This window comes from Oryctolagus cuniculus, chromosome 4, assembly GCF_051225735.1.
Source record: "Oryctolagus cuniculus isolate XC-2025 breed Fujian yellow rabbit chromosome 4, ASM5122573v1, whole genome shotgun sequence".
NCBI lineage: Eukaryota > Metazoa > Chordata > Mammalia > Lagomorpha > Leporidae > Oryctolagus > Oryctolagus cuniculus.
In genome coordinates this window covers 150389056-150407540 of record NC_142870.1, presented here as the reverse complement: position 1 = coordinate 150407540, position 18485 = coordinate 150389056, and the positions used below count along the sequence as shown (strand labels likewise).

At 40.6% G+C, this 18485-nt stretch overlaps 1 protein-coding gene across 5 annotated transcripts in view; it reads left to right on the top strand.

Annotated features, from left to right (window-relative positions):
* COL6A6 (collagen type VI alpha 6 chain) overlaps positions 1 to 18485 on the top strand; it is a 318899-nt gene that overhangs the window by 138396 nt on the left and 162018 nt on the right. For 3 of the 5 annotated variants that reach the window (XM_089332263.1, XM_070072828.2, XM_089332264.1), the window contains exon 1: positions 3206 to 3394. The gene's annotated coding sequence lies outside the window, so the exon portion shown is untranslated. Of the gene's footprint in view, positions 1 to 3203; positions 3395 to 4773; positions 4812 to 18485 lie in introns of those variants that run through there. The other 2 variants (XM_089332260.1, XM_089332262.1) reach the window with 2 other exon arrangements.

Below are 18485 nucleotides of genomic sequence, written 5' to 3'. Positions count from 1 at the left end.
TAAGGTTCATTTTTAGTTAACTTTATATACAGAAGACCAACTCTATACTAAGTAAAGATTTCCACAGTTTGCACCCACACAGACACACAAAGTAGAAAGTACTGTTCGAAAACAAGTTTTACAGTTAATTCGCATAGTCCACCTCATTAAGGACAGAGGTCCTACAAGGGGAGCAAGTGCACAGTGACTCCTGTTGTTGATTTAACAATTGACGCTCTTATTTATGAGGGACCCAACTTTCTACATAAGATTTGAACCATGAGTAGACAAGTCCTCCAGAACCCACACTGGCAGGCTAGACCAGCTCATGGATGGCTTGGGCTACATACAGCTGCCTTTGTCTGCTGGAAAAATTAGTGAGCACTTTGACGAGGTTGTCAGGAGCTTCCAACCCCATCTAAACACCATTTGGCATCCACATTTCAGATGTTCCTGGAAAAGCTCTTGAAATGCAGGAAAGAACACTGGATGTTTGCCCATCATTTGTTTGGTCTCTAAACCAAGGGTTGCACGATGAGAACTCAGGTTCACTTTAAGCAAATATCTGTATTCACAACACCCCGTCTTTTTGCTACAGGCTGGATGAAAGGAAGCCCAATTCTTTGGATGCTGGGTCCAAGTTTGAGCCAACTGTGAAATCAGTTCAGGCATCAGATGGTGCAGGGCATTAGACAGAGTATTTTTGAGATGTCTCAAAACAATACGTCAAAGACAGCCAGTTATTAATGCAGGGCTGCAAAGCATTGCCGTTGGACTGACATGATCACAGGCTCCTGACTCAGGGAAGTCTGTCAGACTGGAACTCCTGTGGAGCTATGATGGAATGAGTTTTGTTCACGTGTGTAGTAGACACGTAAAAGTAGCTTTGGGTGGACTGGCAATCAGCTAGGAACCATGCCTCCCAGGAAGTACATCTGCCTCCTTCAATAACTGCCTCATATCATGAAGTGTATTTTTTAAAACAGTATTATATGAAAACTCACATTGCTTAATTTTTCACCATTTTAGGTAAAAACAATAATAATTAAAGACTGTCAGATGTTTGCTCTTTACATTGTTGCCATTATTCCAACAGTCTTCCAGCCTCCCAAGGGGTCTAGAGGGGAATCACCATCTTCCAGCCACCCATTGTGGTGCTGCTCTGCCCATCTGGGAGCCAGAACATAAAGCCTCACGGTCCAGGGCACTCAGGGAGGAACATCAGAAGCATCTATTTACATTTTACTATTTATGCTACTGTGAGAAAGAAAGTGAGAAGAGTCCGGGCAAAGCTGCAGTTGGTGATGGTGTGGCTGAGACTCGAGGCACTGCCCTAGATGCCACAGCAACCTCCAATTCATGGTGGACAGCTCAGTATCACATTTGTGTTTGTCAGGAGGAAATGCCACAGAATATGCTACAGAATAGCAGGTGAGCATGCACTTTAAAGCTAGACTGACCAATGTCATTCCAGTTCTACAATGGACCAATTTATCTCTCTTTGTCTTTTTCTTCATTATGCATGACAATGAATAGCAAATCTAACATGACAATAAGTAGCAAATCTAAATCTAATAATAGCAAACCAATAAATAGCCAAACATCTGAAGAAGGATAGCTCTCTTTCCTTCTGCTGTTCCATTTGCCTGGGACCCTTTCCTCCTGCTTTTACACCCAGCTCAGTCTTTTTTTTTCTTTTTGAAAAGTGGAGTTGCAGAGAGGCAGAGGCAGAGAGAAAGAGCATGCATTTTCCATCCGCTGTTTCTCTACCCAAATGGCCACAACTGACCAGAGCTGAGCCTTGAGCCATCTTCTGCTGCTTTCCCCAGGCACATTAGCAGGGAGTTGGACAGGAAGTGGAGCAGCCAGGAGGCGAACCTGTGTCTATATAGGATGCCAGCGCCACAAGCCAGGGCTTTTTAACCTGCTGCGCCACTGCACCAACCCCACAGGTTTGTCATTAGATCTGAATTTGGACTTAATATCCTCAGGAAGCTTCTTTTGGCTTTCCAAAGCCCCTTTTGCTGTGTTCCTGGGGCTCACTTGTCCCATGCAGCAGTGTCTGCCGTCTGTCTCCTCATCTGAAATCCCAACCTAGTTGCTGTGGGGAGCAACTCGGACTAGACTGAGTTACTGGAATTAAGACTTATTCTATGCATCTGCTCTCCCACAATATGGCGCTGGGAGAGAAGAAAACAGCTTCTACGCAGCTGCCTCTTGCCAACTTGAGTGATGACCTCCAGGAGCTGATCCTGCTCCTGATTGGAGGAGAGCAGCGTACTCGGCGTGTGGGCAGCCAAGTTGGGATTGGCGGAAGAGGACTATAAAGGAGGAGAGAGACAACATGCACCAGGAACATCTAAGGGGAACATCTATCTGAAGGAACACCTGTGCAGCCCCCGAGAGAGCCGGCCGGCGGTGTGCCGCTCCCCTGCGGAAGTGGGGAATGTGGCAGGGGGAACCGCCCTTCCACGGAGGTGGAAGGGACGGCAGCCAACCCGGGAAGAACCAGCAGCAAACCCGGGGAGGGCCGAGCAGACAAAAGAACAGCGCAGGGTCCTGTGTCGTTCCTCCATGAAGAGGGGGAGCGACAAGTTGCTTTTCTATCTCAAGCACCTAGGCGTAGTGTGTAGCAAGCAGGTGCTCAAATCTTTGTGAGCAAATAAACGGGATGATGAATGAATACACATCTAGCCAGAAGAGGAAAAGGTTGGTAAATAAGAGTCCAAAGGGATTCCCCTGGGAACCCACGAATTCTCAACAGGGGCCCCTTGGGGCTCTTGGTCACCATCATGGGGGTCTGTATCCAAGCGAAAGGGAGAAATTTCCAGCATCAGAGACTCGCAGGCTTCCTTGCTAAACCCTGCCTTCTGCAAAAGGATCCAACCCTAGAGCAAAGTCCCCAGGCGACCACAACCCCAAAGGCAGGAGCCCAGCTGCTTCGTGCTCCTGTCTCTGCGCACCTTGCCTGTCCGCGGGGTGCCAGAAGGCGCGCACCAGAAACGTCCCACTTCTCTCGCCCTCAACTTCCTCTGATGGGCGCTGAGGGTGGGCATTTTATGCAGGGGAGAAGCCGCCAGGAGAGACACAGCCCCCCGAGAACCCCCCACTCCCGCTCCGTCACCTCCCGGGAGACGCGTGCTGGGCGCGGGCCGCCGGGGCGGGGAAGGGTCGGGCCGGGGCGGGGAGAGGTCTTTAAATACCGCGAGGAGCGGCGGGGAGTTGCGCTCGCTAGCCCGCGGGACCCCGGGAGGCCAGAGCCGCCCGCGCCGCCACGCGTCCCGTCGGTGGTCCCCGAGGTCTGGCGCTGCGCTCCCAGCGGTGCGTTGCGCTCTGCCCCCGCGGTGCGTCCGGAGGACCCCAGCTCGGCGCGCAGGCGGCGCGGGGCTGGAGGCGGCGTGGACGTTTCCCCGAGGTAAGTTCACCCACGTCCGCTGGGTGACAAGAGGTCAGTGGTTTTGGATGGCGGGCACCGGACAGAATGGAGGCGCCGCGCGAGGTGCAAGATAGAAAAACGCGTTTCAGAAGCTCAGAGCTAGTTCCTTTGGTTGCTCTCCTCCTCCAGGCAGCCGGCCTTTCTCACCCCCCGCCCCACTTCAGTTTTCCGCGTCCTGCTGGAGAATCTCTGCGCACTCCGTGGTCACTCTCCTCCGGGCTGCGGGTCCTGGTCGCACATCCGGGCGCGGGACGCTGCCGGGGGCTTCCCCAAGCACTGGCTTCACGTCCAGCGGCCCGCGGGGGCCACTCCGAAACGAATGAATGGGGTTAGCCAGTGCGCGTCGGGGAAAGTCATTCCCGAGCCCTGCGTACCTCTCCCTGTACTTTGCCTCCTGCTCCTCACACACATTTATTAAAGGTGGTTGGGGGTGTACTGCCCCCTATGCTCACTGCCCAGTAGCATTTACTCTGCCAGGAGGAAACCCTTAGCTACGGACCCACCTGTAGGTGATCTTGCTGCAGGGAGGAGGCCGGCTGGAAGAGGGAGAGACGCCAGGGCTAGGAAGTGGTTGTCTTCTGTGTCCTTTTGTGATGGAACTTTCTCATTCCTCGGTTTGGTAGTGCACTCTGGAGATGCTGGTATAGGACCTTTGCCTGTGTGTGGTGGGGAAGGGGACGGATATCTATCAGGAGTATCTGGGAAGGCGAAAATCACAAGGCTTGAGTTAGGCAGGATATTAGAAGTCTTTTAAAATTCCCTGCAGTTACAGGATTCAACAGCCACATTGCCATTTCTTCTAAGATATCTATTTGGTGTGTAGTATGTGTAACGTAAACTTTTCAGGTGCGTCATTTTGATGTTACGTTATCTAACGGCTCTATACACTGGTCTGCATACATAAAAACCTTTAAACTTCTAAGCAAAGTGCTTGCAAATACCCAACCCTAAGGTTTCATCCTCGTAAAAGATGGCAGTTCCCTCCCACTTTCTTCATTGTATCCCTGAACACTGGAGCTGCAGAGGAGAAGGGGTTGAGGATGGGAGCAGAAAATTCCCGTCCGCTGGAAAACACAGGTGCACTGGGATTTGTGCTGTGTGAACTTAAATGTTAGGATGCCCACAAAAAAGTTTGTGTTAAGCTTTCGTTTGAAAATGATCTCCCACTGCTTTAGTAATAAAGATCTCTTAAGGTTGCTGAATCTTCTCGTGAAACAATTCCCGAAAAATGTGTTGATAATTATCCAATGCCTGCCTTGGTGTCAAGTTTTCCTATTCCCTTCAAATAGCTTGAGTTTGAGAAAGTTTGAATATTTTCAACATTAATACAGAAAAGATTTCTGTATTTATTTTCACAGACAGTACCAAGACCAGCTAATGAAGTCATCGAATGAAGGTCAGGTTACAAGAATTATAACCTCATCTCTGTGCTGCAACAGGAGTCTGCAGAACTCCATGCAAAATGTGTGTTAGGAAGAGACTAGGCATGGGTTTTCATTTCTTTTTGCACCCCCAAACACCCCTTATGTTTTAATCCATTTTTCCACCAACTTTGTACCCTGGTATAGTTCCACTAACATAACAATCTTAAAACTGACAGAAGAGAACTGTTCTCTCCGTAAATAGCCCTTGCCCCGGGAATGTCTCAAAAATGTGGGTTTATTAGCTCCATGTCTTGCAAATAAGTAAAAATAGTACAGACTAGTGGATACTTAGGGACTTCAAAAAGTGCGTGGGAAGTGGAGTTAAAAGATAAGCTTATTTTGGTGCAAAAATGTTTTGAAATTCATACATGTTTTTTTCATAATATGCATTTTCTATAAACTTTTTAAAAACTCCTTTCACACATGGATCTCAACGGTTTTGCAGCAAAATTATTTTTAAATTCCATTTCCCGTGAAATTTTTAGAAGTTCACTTGTGTATTTGCAATCAAAGAACCTATATCACTACTGTCCTAAGAACTATGAAGTTTCGATTTTCTGTGCTTCTATTTCTACTTCTGTAAGTATCTTGAATATAAAACTTTTCCAGGATGAACAAATGTTGGCTGAAACACTGTTTCTCCCTTCTTGTTATTTTAAAATTTTGGATTAATGTGTAATATTTGCACATTTTTATGGGGTACAATGCAACTTTTTTCAGCACAGCCTACCAGCTCTTTTCCAGTTCTTTTTAAAAAGAGTATGGCAATGATCCTGTGCCAGAGTCTTCCCACTGTTCTGCAAAAGATGGAAACCGTGGCATTCACCCTGTGTGCCTCAGCACTCATGACCCATCCTCCCCCACCACCTCCCAAGCCCTCCAGCTTCCAGTAATCACTATTTTAAACTTGGATATAATATATATTATTTTTAACTTCCACATATGACAGAGAACATGTGGTATTTGTCTTTCTGTGTCTGGCTTCTTTCACTTAACATAATGATCTCCAGATCCATCCATTTTGCTGAAAGTGTCAGGAGTTCATTCTTTTTTATGGCTGTATAACATGCCATAATGGATATATATACCACATTTTAAAAATTTATATGTTTGGGCTGTGTTGAGGTATAGCAGGTAAAATTTACATGTTCTTTTTAAATTTCTTTTTCTTTTAACTTTAATTAATTTCAAACAGATCAACGTGGTTTGTAGATATAATTCTAAAAACATATGATATTTCCCTTCCCCTCCCTTTCCTTCTCCCTTTTTAAAATTTTTTGAGATAACATATTTTAAATTTTCATTACAATAGGCCGACACCCCAGGTTCTAGTCCCGGTCGGGGCGCCAGATTCTGTCCCGGTTGCTCCTCTTCCAGGCCAGCTCTCTGCTGTGGCCCAGGAAGGCAGTGGAGGATGGCCCAAGTGCTTGGGCCCTGCACCCGCATGGGAGACCAGGAGAAGCACCTGGCTCCTGGCTTCAGATCAGCACAGTGCGCCGGCTGCAGCACGCTGGCCATGGCGGTATTTGCGGGGTGAACCAATGGAAAAGGAAGACCTTTCTCTCTGTCTCTCTCTCTCTCACACTGTCTACTCTGCCTGTCAAAAAAATTTTTTTTCATTACAATAAAAAGGCTTAATACTTAACTGAATAAGAAGTAAAAGAGCAAGAAGATCCTAGTTTAGTGGGAATAAAGACAAGACATAAACAATAATTGAATGGAAAAATTACCATTTCACCCATATATAGTAAATTTTAAAGTAATCACAGGTCATTAAATCTATAGTAGTATAACATTCTTAATGATTTGTTTGGTAAAGGTATAAAACAAAGTTTCACATAATTATATTTGTAGCAATACTGATGCACACAGCTATTTCTTCTTTAGCTCTCACATATAAGAAAGAACATGCAGTATTTGTCTTCCTGGGTCTGGTTTATTTCTCAACATGATGTCTTCCAGTTGCATCCATTTTGCTGCAAATGGTAGAATTTCATTTTTTTAAATAGCCAAATAAAGTTCCATTGTATATATATACCACGTTTTCTTTATCCACTCATCTGATGATGGGCACGTTGGTTGATTCCAAATTTGGGCTATTGTGGACAGTGCTGTGATGGACATGGTGGTGCAGGTATCTCTCTCTCTTTTTTAGAAAGCTTTTATTTAATAAATATAAATTCCATAGGTACAATTCTTGAAATATGGCAGTTCTTCCCACCAACTCCACCCTCCCACCCCCAAACCGTCCCACCTCCTACCCCCTCTCCCATCCCATTCTTCATTAAGATTCAGTTTTAATTATCTTTATATACATAAGATCAACTCTATACTAGGTAAATATTTCAATAGTTTGGTGCAGGTCTACTTCCAGTTTTTAAAAAGATCTCCACACTGTTTTCCACAGTGGTTTCAATAATTTACATTCCCACCAGCAGTGTACAAGTGTCCCCCTTTGTCCTTTGTCCACATCCTTGCCAGTATTTCTTACTCTCTCTGTTTTTTTTTTTTTTTTTTTTTTTGGACAGGCAGAGTGGATAGTGAGAGAGAGAGTCAGAGAGAAAAGTCTTCCTTTTGCCGTTGGTTCACCCTCCAATGGCCGCCACGGTTGGCGTGCTGTGGCCGGCGCACTGCGCTGATCTGAAGGCAGGAGCCAGGTGCTTCTCCTGGTTTCCCATGGGGTGCAGGGCCCAAGCACTTGGGCCATATTCCACTGCCTTCCCGGGCCACAGCAGAGAGCTGGCCTGGAAGAGGGGAAACCAGGAAAGAATCCGGTGCCCCTACCGGGACTAGAACCCGGTGTGCCGGCACTGCTAGGTGGAGGATTAGCCTATTGAGCTGCAGCGCCGGCCTACTCTCTGTGTTTTGGATTTTAACCATTCTGACAGGGGTGAGGAGATATCTCATTGTGGTTTTGATTTGCGTTTCCCTGATGGCTAGTGATCCTGAGCATTTTTCATGTGTCTGTTGGCCATTTGGATCTCCTCTTTTGATAAATGCCTGTTCAAGTCCTTTATACATTTCATAACTGGAATGGTGTTTTTTTGTTGTTGGGTTTTTAAGTTGCTGATACAGTCAGGATACTAACCCTTTGTTGGTAGGTAGTTTGCAAATATTTTTCCCGTTCTGTTAGATGTCTCTTCAATGTATTGATTATTCCTTGGCTGTGCAAAAGCTTTTGAGTTTTATATAGTCCCATTTGTTTAGTTTTCCTTTTGTTTCCTGTGCTTTGGGAGTGTTATTCAAGAAGTCATCCTCTACACCAGTGTCTTAGAGTGTTTCTCCTACGTTTTCTTCCAGGAACTTCATTGTTTCTGATCTTAAATTTAGATCTTCAGTTGATTTTTGTATTTAGTGAGAGATACAGATCTAATTTCATTTTTCTCCATATATATAAATTTTCATTTTTCTCCATAAATTTTTCTCCATATATATATATATATAGAGAGAGAGAGAGAGAGAGAGAGAGAGATCTAGTTCTACCAGGACCATCTGTAGCAAAGATTATCTGTACTCCATTGAACAGTCTGAGCACTTTTATCAAAAATCAGATGGCTGTATGTATGTGGATTAATTTCTGGGCTTTCTATTCTGGTCCATTGATCTATGTATCAGTTGTTATGCCATTTCCATGCTATTTTAATTACTATAGTTTGTAGTATGTTTTTTTAAAAAAAGACTTATTTATTGATTTGAAATTCAGAGTTACACAGAGAGAGGAGAGACAGAGAGAGAGAGAGAGGTGTTCCATCTGCTGGTTTACTCCTCAGTTGGCCACAACTGCTGGAGCTGTGCCAATCTGAAGCCAGCAACCAGGAGCCAGGAGCTTCCTCTGGGTCTTTCCACATGGGTGCAAGGGCCCAAGGACTTGAACCATCTTCTACTGCTTTCCCAGGCCATAGCAGAGAGCTGGATCTGAAGTGGAGCAGCCAGGACATGAACTGGCGCCCATATGAGATGCTGGCACTGCAGGCAGCAGCTTTACCTACTATGCCACAGCTCTGGCCCCTGTAGTATGCTTTGATGTTAGGTATCGTAATGCCTCAGGCTTGATTTTTCTTGTCTTCTGTGATTCCATGTGAATTTTGAGATTGCCTTTTTCTAATTCTATAAAGAATATCATTGGTATTTTGAAAGAGATTATACTGAATCTATAGATTGCTTTAGGTAGAATAGACATTTTAATGCTATTAATTATTCCAATCCATAAGCAAGGACAATATTTTCATATTTTTGTGTCCTTGATGGTTTCTTTCATCAAAATTTGATGATTTTCATTGTAAAGATCTTTCACATTTTTGGCTACATTTATCCCTAAATATTTGATTTTTTTCCTTCCCAGAAAGCTTTTATTTAATGTATACAAACTTAATGCATTTCATAAATACAAGTTTAGGAACACAGTGATTCTTCCCACTCTACCTGCTCTCTCACCCACATTCACACCCTTTTTCCTCCTCCCTCATGTATTTCCATTCTTATTTTTTACTAATATCTATTTTCAATTAACCAAATACACATAAGATTAACCCTAACAAAGTAAAAAGTTCAACACCAATAGTATGAAAAAAAACCTATTCCTCAACAGTCAAGACAAGGGTTGTTCAAAGTCATTGTGTCTCAATGTGTCTACTTCATTTCTATAGATTACCTATTAGGTATTCTATAATTTACTACAGATCAGGGAGAACTAACGATATTTGTCCTTTTCAGACTGGTTTATTTCACTAAGTATGATGGTTTTCAGTTTCATCCATTTTGTTGCAAACAAAATAATTTTTATTGCTGTATAGTATTTCATGTTATACATATCCAATATTGCTTTATCCAGTCTTCAGTTGATGGACATCTGGGTTAATTCCATAAATAAGCTATTGTGCTTCTATTGCTGTGATAACTCTTTCATATACTTATTTCATTTCCCTTCATTAAATTTCCAGGAGGGGGATGGCTGGGTCATATAGTAAGTCTATATTCAGACTTCTAAGGTATCTTCTTACTGTCTTCCACAGTGGCTGTATCAGTTTACCCAACAGTGTATTAGGCTACCCTTTTCTCCACATCCTCACCAGTATTTGTTTGTTTCTGTATGAAAGCCATTCTAACGGGGTGAGGTGAAAACTCACTATGGTTTTGATTTGCATTTCTCTGATGGCTGGTGATCCTGAGCATTTTTTCATGTGTCTGTTGGCCATTTGGATTACCTTTTTTGAAAAAATACCTGTTTAAGTCCTTTGCCCATTTCTTAAATGGATTGTTTGTTTTATTGTTGTTGATCTCTTTATAGATTCTGGATAATAATCATTTATCAGCTGCATAGTTTGCAAATAATTTCTCCCATTCTGTCAGTTACCTCTTCACTTTGCTGAGTGTTTCTTTTGCAGTGCAGAAGAGGCTTAATTTGATGAAAACCCATTTGTCAATTCTGCTTTAATTGCCTGTGCCTCTGGGGTCTTTTCCAAGAAGTCTTTGCCTATGCCAATGTCTTACAGGGTTTCCACAGTTTTCTCTAATAATTTGATGGTATCAGATAATAGATTTAGATCTTTAATCAATTTTGAGTGGATTTTTGTGTAAAGTGCAAGGTAGAGGTCCTGCTTCATACCTCTGCATGCAGAGATCCAGTTTTCCCTGCACCATTTGTTGAAGAGACTGTCCTTGCTCCAGGGATTGACTTTAGCTCTTTTGTCGAAGATACATTGGTTCAAGATGCATGTGCTGATTTCTGGAGTTTGTATTCTGTTCCATTGGTCTATCCGTCTGTTTTCTGTCATTACCAGACTATCTTGATTATAATTACCCTGTCATATGTCTTAAAATCTGGTATTGTGATGCCTTTGGCTTTGTTTTTGTTGCATAAGATTGCTTTAGGTATTTAGGTTCTCCTGTGTCTCAATATGAATTTCAGCATCAGTTTTTTTATATCTTAGAATGTCCTTGGTATTTTATTGGTATTGCATTGAATGTGTAAATTTCTTTCAGTAGTACAGACATTTTGATGATATTGATTCTTCCAATCCATGAACATGAAAGATTTTTCCCTTTTTTGTGTGCATGTGTGTGTGTCTTCTATTTCTTTCTTGATTGTTTTGTAATTCTCATCATAGAAATCTTTGATGTCCTTGGTTAAATTTATTCCAAGGTATTTAATTTTTTGTAGCCATTGTGAACTGGATTGATCTTAGAATTTCTTTCTCAGCCATGGCATTGTACGTGTATACAAGGCTATTGATTTTTGTGTGTTGATGTTATATCCTGTCATTTTACCAAACATTTCTATGAGTTCCATAGTTTGACTTACTCCTTCCAAATTTGTATCCCTTTGATTTCTTTTTCTTGCCTAATGGCTCTGGATGAAACTTCCAGGGCTATATTGAATGGCAATGATGAGAGTAGAGTAGGCATCTTTATCTGGTTCTGGATCTTAGTGGGAATGCTTCCAATTTTTCCCTGTTTAATAGGATGCTGACAGTGGGTTTGTCATAAATTGCCTTGATGTGTTGAGGAATGTTCCTTCTATACCCAATTTGCTTAAATTTTTCATCATGAAAGGGTGTTGTATTTTATCAAATGCTTTTCTCTGCATCTATTGAGATAATCATGTTTTTTGTTCTTCAATTTCTTAATGTGATGTATTACATTGATTGATTTGTGACTGTTGTACCATACCTGCATACCAGGAATAAATCCCACTTGATCTGGGTGGATGATCTTTCTGATATGTTGTTGGATTTGATTGGCTAGTATTTTGTTGAGGATTTTTGCATCTATGTTCATCAGGGAAATTGGTCTGTAGTTCTCTTTCTCTGTTGTATTTTTCAGGTTTACAAATTAAGGTGATGCTGGCTTCATAGAAGGAGTTTGAGAGGATTCTCTGCCTCAGTTGTTTTGAATAGCTTGAGAAAAATTGAAGTTAGTTCTTCTTCAAATATCTGGTAGAATTCAGCAGTGAAGCCATCTTGTCCTGGGATTTTCTTTGCTGGGAGGGTCTTCATTACTGATTCAATTTCCATCTTGGTAATTGATCTGTTTAGATTTTCTATGTCTTCATGGCTCAGTTAGGTAGGTTGTATGTAAGAAAGGAATCTATCCTTTTCTTCTAGGTTTCCTTATTTCTTGTCAAACAACTGTTTGTAGTAATTTCTAATGATTCTTTTTATTTCTGTGATATCTGTTGATATATTTTCTTTTTCATCTCTAATTATATCGATATGGTCTTCTCTCTCTTTTTTGGTTAATCAGGCCCATTGGCTGTTGTGTGACAATTTTATTTTTTCAAAAAACCAGCTTTTCACTTCACTGATCTTTTGTCTCTTTTTGTTTCAATTTTGTTTATTCTTCTCTAATTTTAATTTGTTACTAGTTTTAGATTTAGATTTGGTTTGATATTATTTTTCTAGGTCCTTGAAATGCATTGATAGCTCATTTGTTTGGTACTTCTCCAATTTCTTGAGGTAGGCACCAATTGCTATAAACTTTCCTCTTTTTTAGAAAGCTTTTATTTAATAAATACAAATTTCATAGGTACAGCTTTAGGAATATAGCAGTTCTTCCCCCCATACCTGCCCTCCTACCCCCACTCCCATCCCACCTCCTACTACCTCTCTCATGTTATTCTTTATTAAGATTCATTTTTAATTATCTTTATGTACAGAAGACCAATTGTATACTAAGTAAAGATTTCAACAGTTTGCACCTACACAGACACACAAAGTATAAAGTACTGTTTGAAGACAAGCTTTACCATTAATTCTGATAGTTCAACTCATTAAAGACAGAGGTCCTACATGAGGAGTAAGTGTACAGTGACTCCCATTGTTGATTTAACAATTAACACTCTTATTTATGACATCAGAGATCACCTGAGGCTCTTGTTATGAGTTTCCAAGGCTATGGAAGCCTTTTGAGTCCATAAACTCTGTCATTATTTAAACAGGACCATAAGCAAAGTGGAAGTTCTCTCTTCCCTTCATAGAAAAGTACCTCCTTCTTTGATGGTCCCTTCTTTCCACTGGGCTCTCACTCAGAGATCCTTCATGTAGGTCATTTTTTTTTTTTTTGCCATAATGTCTTGGCTTTCAATGCCTGAAATGCTCTAATGGGCTTTTTAGCCAGACCTAAATGTCTTAAGGGTTGATTCTGAGGTCAGAGTTCTTTTCAGGGCTTTTGTCATACTGTGAGTCTGCTGTGTGGTTGGTTCCTATGTTGGATCATTCTCTCCTTTTTAATTCTTTTTTATCTATTGTTATTAGCAGATACTTGGTCTTATTTACATGATCCATTTGACACTTATTCCTATCTATATGATCAGTTACACACTTAAAATGATTATTGTAACTAGTAAGATGGCATTAATACCACCCAGCTTAATGGTATTTGGAGTCCCATGGCAATAAACTTTCCTCTTAACACTGCTTTTGCTGTATGCCTTAAGTTTTGATATGTTGTATTGTCTTCATTCGTTTCCAGAAATTTTTTTATTTCTCTTTTGATTTCTTCTATGAGCCACTATTCATTCAGGAGCTTGTTGTTCAGTCTCCATGTGTTTGCATATGCTCTAGAGTTGCTTGAGTTGTTGTTTCCAGCTTTACTTCATTCCGTTGTGATCAGAGAAGATGTATGATTTCGAATTTTTTTTACTTTCTGAGACCTTCTTTATGGCCTAGCATCTAGTCTATCCTAGAGAAAGTCTCATGTACTGGTGAGAACAATTTGTATCCTGCAACTATAGGATGAAAAGTTTGTAAATATCCATTAGGTCCATTTGGTCTATAGTGTCAATTAACTCTGTTGTTTCCTTGCTGATTTTCTGTCTCTTTGATCTGTCTGTTGCTGAAACTGGGGTATTGAAGCCCACCATTACTATTGTTTTGGAGTCTCTGTCTCCCTTTAGATCCATTAACATTTCTTTTTAATAGCCAATTCCCTGTAATTGGGTGCATATAAGTTTATTATAATCATATTCCTGTTGAATTGACCCCTTACTCATTACATAGTACCCTTCATTTCTCTCTCTCTCTTTTTTTTTGACAGGCAGAGTTAGACAGCGAGAGAGAGACAGAGAGAAAGGTCTTCCTTTTTACATTGGTTCACCCCCCAAGTGGCCGCTATGGCCAGTGCACTGCAGCCGGCACACCGCACCGATCCGAAGCCAGGAGCCAGGTGCTTCCTCCTGGTCTCCCATGTGGGTGCAGGGCCCAAGTACCTGGGCCATCCTCCACTGTACTTCCTGGGCCACAGCAGAGGGCTGGACAGGAAGAGGAGCAACCGAGACAGAATCCGGTGCCCCAATCGGGACTAGAACCTGGGGTGCCAGCGCCACAGGCAGAGGATTAGCCTAGTGAGCTGTGATACCGGCCCCTTCATTTCTCTTTTAACAGTTTTTGTTTTGAAGTCTATTTTGTCTGATATTAGGATAGCTACACCAGTTCTTTTTTTGTTTCTGTTAGCATGGAATATATTTTTCCATCCGTTCACTTTCAGTCTGCATGTATCTTTGTTGGTGAGATATGTTTCTCATAGGGAACAAATAGATGGATCATGTTTTTTTAATCCATTCAGTCAGTCTGTGTCCTTTAACTGGAGAGTAGAGGCCATTTACATTCAAGGTAACTATTGATAAGTAAATAGTTGGCCCTACCATTTTCCCTTAGATATTCCTATTGTTTACTTTGGATTTCACTTGTATTTTTACTAAGGGATTTTCTACCTTCACATTCCTTCATAGTGATGACCATGTTTCTGCATTTCTGTGTGTAGCACATCCTTAAGCATGTTTTGTAAGGCTGCATGAATGGTGACAAATTCTTTCAATTTCTGTTTGCCATGGAAGGCCTTTATTTCACTTTCATTCATAAATGAGAGCTTTGCGTGGTACAGTGTTCAGGGTTGGCAGTTTTTTTCTCTTAAGACTTGGAATATATCTCACCATTCTCTTCTAGCCTGTAGAATTTCTGATGAGCAGTCAGCCGCAAGTCTAATTGGAGATACTCTGGAAGTATTCTGGCATTTTTGTCATTCACATTTTACAATCTTTATGTTTTTCTGCTGACAGTTTGACTACAATATGTCAATGTGAAGATCTTTTCTGGTCATGTCTGTTAAGAGTTCTATGCCTCTCACTTTCTCCAAATTGGGGAAGCTTTCTGTAATTATTTCACTAAAAAGGTCTTCTAATCCATTCTCTGTTTTCAAACTTTCAAGAACTCCTAAGATCTGTATGTTGGGTCATTTGATAGTATCCCATAGATCTCCAACACTGTTTTTTAGTTTTCTAATTTCTTCCTTTTTTTTTTTTTGTTTGACTGTAAAATTTCCAGAGATTTGTCTTCTAACTTGATATTCTTCCTTCTGCCTCAGCAAGTCTGTTGTTAGGCTTTCCATTGCATTTTTTATTTGATCTGTTGAATTTTTCACTTCCAATATTGCATTTTGATTCCTCTTCAAGATCTCAATTTCATGGGAAAAATTTTCATTCATCTTATTTATGGATTTCTTTAATTCATGGATTTGCTCCCGATTACTTCTGAGTAATTCTGTGATCAATATTTTGAATTCCATTTCTGGCATTTCATCAATCTCTTCATCTTCACATTTGTAGTATTGAAGTGTTGTTGTGTTCCTTTTGGGGGGTCATGTTGTCTTCTTTTTTCTGTTTATTGAATTTGTGTTTATTTTTAGGCATTTGTGGATTTACTTGTTAGGTCGTTTTTCCCTCTCTGATGAGTTTTATCTTTGGAATATGCTTCTGTGGCTTAGTGGAACATCTTCTCTTTCAGTGAATATCCAGAATCATGGGCTGAGTGTAGCCAGGAGCTCTGTTCAGTGCTCCAGGGTGAGGGCATTGTTCAAGGTGACACCCAAGATGGATATAGTAAGTCTCTCTCTCTCCCTCTCTCTCTTTTTTAATCAAAGAGGATGATTTGATCAGCTTTGTTGGCATAGTCTTACACTCATCTCTTCTCCTCTAAGGAGACCAGTGCCTGGGTGTTTTCCCCAGTGGGTGCAATATTCGTCTGTGCTGCCACAAGAACCATACAAAGGACCTGCACAGTTCTCAGTGTGAGCTTGGATCCTTCAGCAATGACCCTCACCAGTCAATCGAGGAGCCCCGAGCATGTGGAGCCTCCCATAGTGACTGCCCAGAGTTCTAGCACACTCTGCACCCTCCCCTACAGCAACAGCATTTTCATAGTCCCAGCACATAAGGCTCTTACCATCATGTATGCCCACCCTCCTGTCAATTCTCCCAGCCAAACTCAGGTGTCTCCTTTCAGCTGGAATTTTCCTGAAATTGTGTTGAATCTAATCAAATGCTTTTTCTGTACATAAAAAGGCATAACTATATGGTTTTTGTTCTTCATTCTATTGATGTGATTTATGACATATATTGATTTGTAATGTTAAACCATCATTGCATTTTTGGGATAAATCCTAATTGATCATGCTGTGTGACTTTTTTGATATGATTTTGGATTTGATTTGCTAGTATTGAGAATCTTTCCATCGATGCTTGTTAAGGATATAGGTCTGTAGTTTTCACATCATGTCTTTGGTTTTGGTAGCAAAGAAATGCTGGTCTCATAAAAAGAGTTTGGCAGAATTCTATCCTTTTCATTATTTCAGAATAGTTTGCATGTTTTGTAGAATTCAGTAGTAAAGCCAACAGGTCCTGGACTTTTCCTTTTTGGAAAATTTTTGATTACCACATTAATCTCATTGCTTGTTATGGGTCCGTTTAGGTTGTCTGTATCTTCTTGATTTGATCTTGGTAGGTTATATGAATCCAAGAATTTATGCATTTCTTCGGGGTTCTCCATATATTAGCATGTAGTTCTTCATAGTAGTTTCTTATGATCCTTTTTATTTCAGTGATTTTGGTTGTTATGTCTCCTTTATCATCTCTAATTTTCTTGATATTTTTCTCTTTTTTTTTTTCCTAGTCTGGCTAGAGTTTTATCTATTCTGCTTATCTTCTCAAAAAACCAACATTTTGTTTTGTTGATCATTTTTATCTTTTAGTGTCATTTATTTCTATTGTGATCCTTATAATTTCTCACTTCCTGGAGATTTGGGGTTTGATTTGTTATTGTTTTCCTAAGTCTTTAAGATGCGAGCACTTAATGTTATAAACTTCCTTCTTAATACTGCTTTTGCTGTATCCAATAGGTTTTGATGTTGTTTTTCCATTTTCACTTGTTTCAAGAAAGTTTTTTATTTCCTTTTTAATTTATTCAATGACCCATTGACTCTTCAGAGCTTGTCATTTAATTTCCAATATTTATGAGTGTTCTATTCTTCTTCTTGCTGATTTCTAGTTTTATTCCCTTAATGGTATGAGAAGATACATTGTATTATTTTGATCTTTAAATTTGATGACACTTGATTTGTGGCCTAATATGTGATCTATCCTAGAAAATGTTCCATATGCTGGTGAGAAGAATGTGTATTCTATAGCTGTTGGGTGAAATATCCTGTAAATGTCAGTTAGGTCCACTTTCTCAATTGTATGCTTCAACTCTGATGTATCTTTATTGATTTTCTGTCCAGATGATCTATCTTTTGATGAGAGTGGGGTGTTTAAATCACCCACTATTATCGTGTTGCAGTCTATCTCTCCCTTTAAGTCTAATAGTATTTTCTGTATATATCTGGGTGGTCTTGTGTTGAGTGCATATATATTTACGATTGTTATGTCTTCTTGCTGACTTGAACCTTTTATCAAAATATATTGTCCTTCTGTATCTCTTTACAGTTTTTTATTGAAAGTCTGTTTTATCTGATATCAGGATAGCTATTCCTGCTTCCTTTTGGTTTTCACTTGCCTGCATGTCTTTTTTCAGCCCTTCCACTTTTAGTCTGTGTATATCTTTGTTTGTGAAGTGAGTTTATTACAGGCAGAGTAGAGTGAGGTCACGGTTTTTTCCATTCAGCCAACCTAAGTCTTTTGGTTGGTGAATTTAATCCATTTATATTCAAGGTTAGTATTGACAGATAAGAACTAAGACCTGTCATTTTTCCCCCAAAGAAACCTTTTATTTAAGGAACACAAACTTCATGCATTTCACAAGTACAACTCTAAGAATACATTGATTCTTCCCACCTTACCTGCCCTTCCACTCACTCCTTCCACTCACTCTCCCACCCCTCCTCCTCTTCCCTATCCCATCTCCAGTCCCATTCTCCACTAAGATCCATTTTTATTAACTTTATACACAAAAGACCAACTCTATGCTAATTAAAGAGTTCAACAATTTGCATGAAAACAAACAGAACAACAAAACTGTTCCTCAAGAGTCAAGACAAGAATTATTCAAAGTCATTGCATCCCAAAGTCAATTTCACCCCTCCCTTTTTTTTAGAAACTTGATTAATTTTAAAGAAGCATCCAAGAATGATACATCTTTTGCAAGTACTTAGACATAACATACAATTCTTTGAGGACAGAGGTCTTGCATGGGAAGTTAATGCACAGTGACTCTTGTTGTTAATTTAACAATTAACACCCTTATGTATGATGTCAGTGATCACTCAAGGCTCTTGACATGACCGCCTAGGCTATGGAAGCCTTTTGAATCCACAAACTCCATCAGTATTTAGACAAGGCCATAAGCAAAGTGGAAGTTCTATCCTCCCTTCAGAGAAAA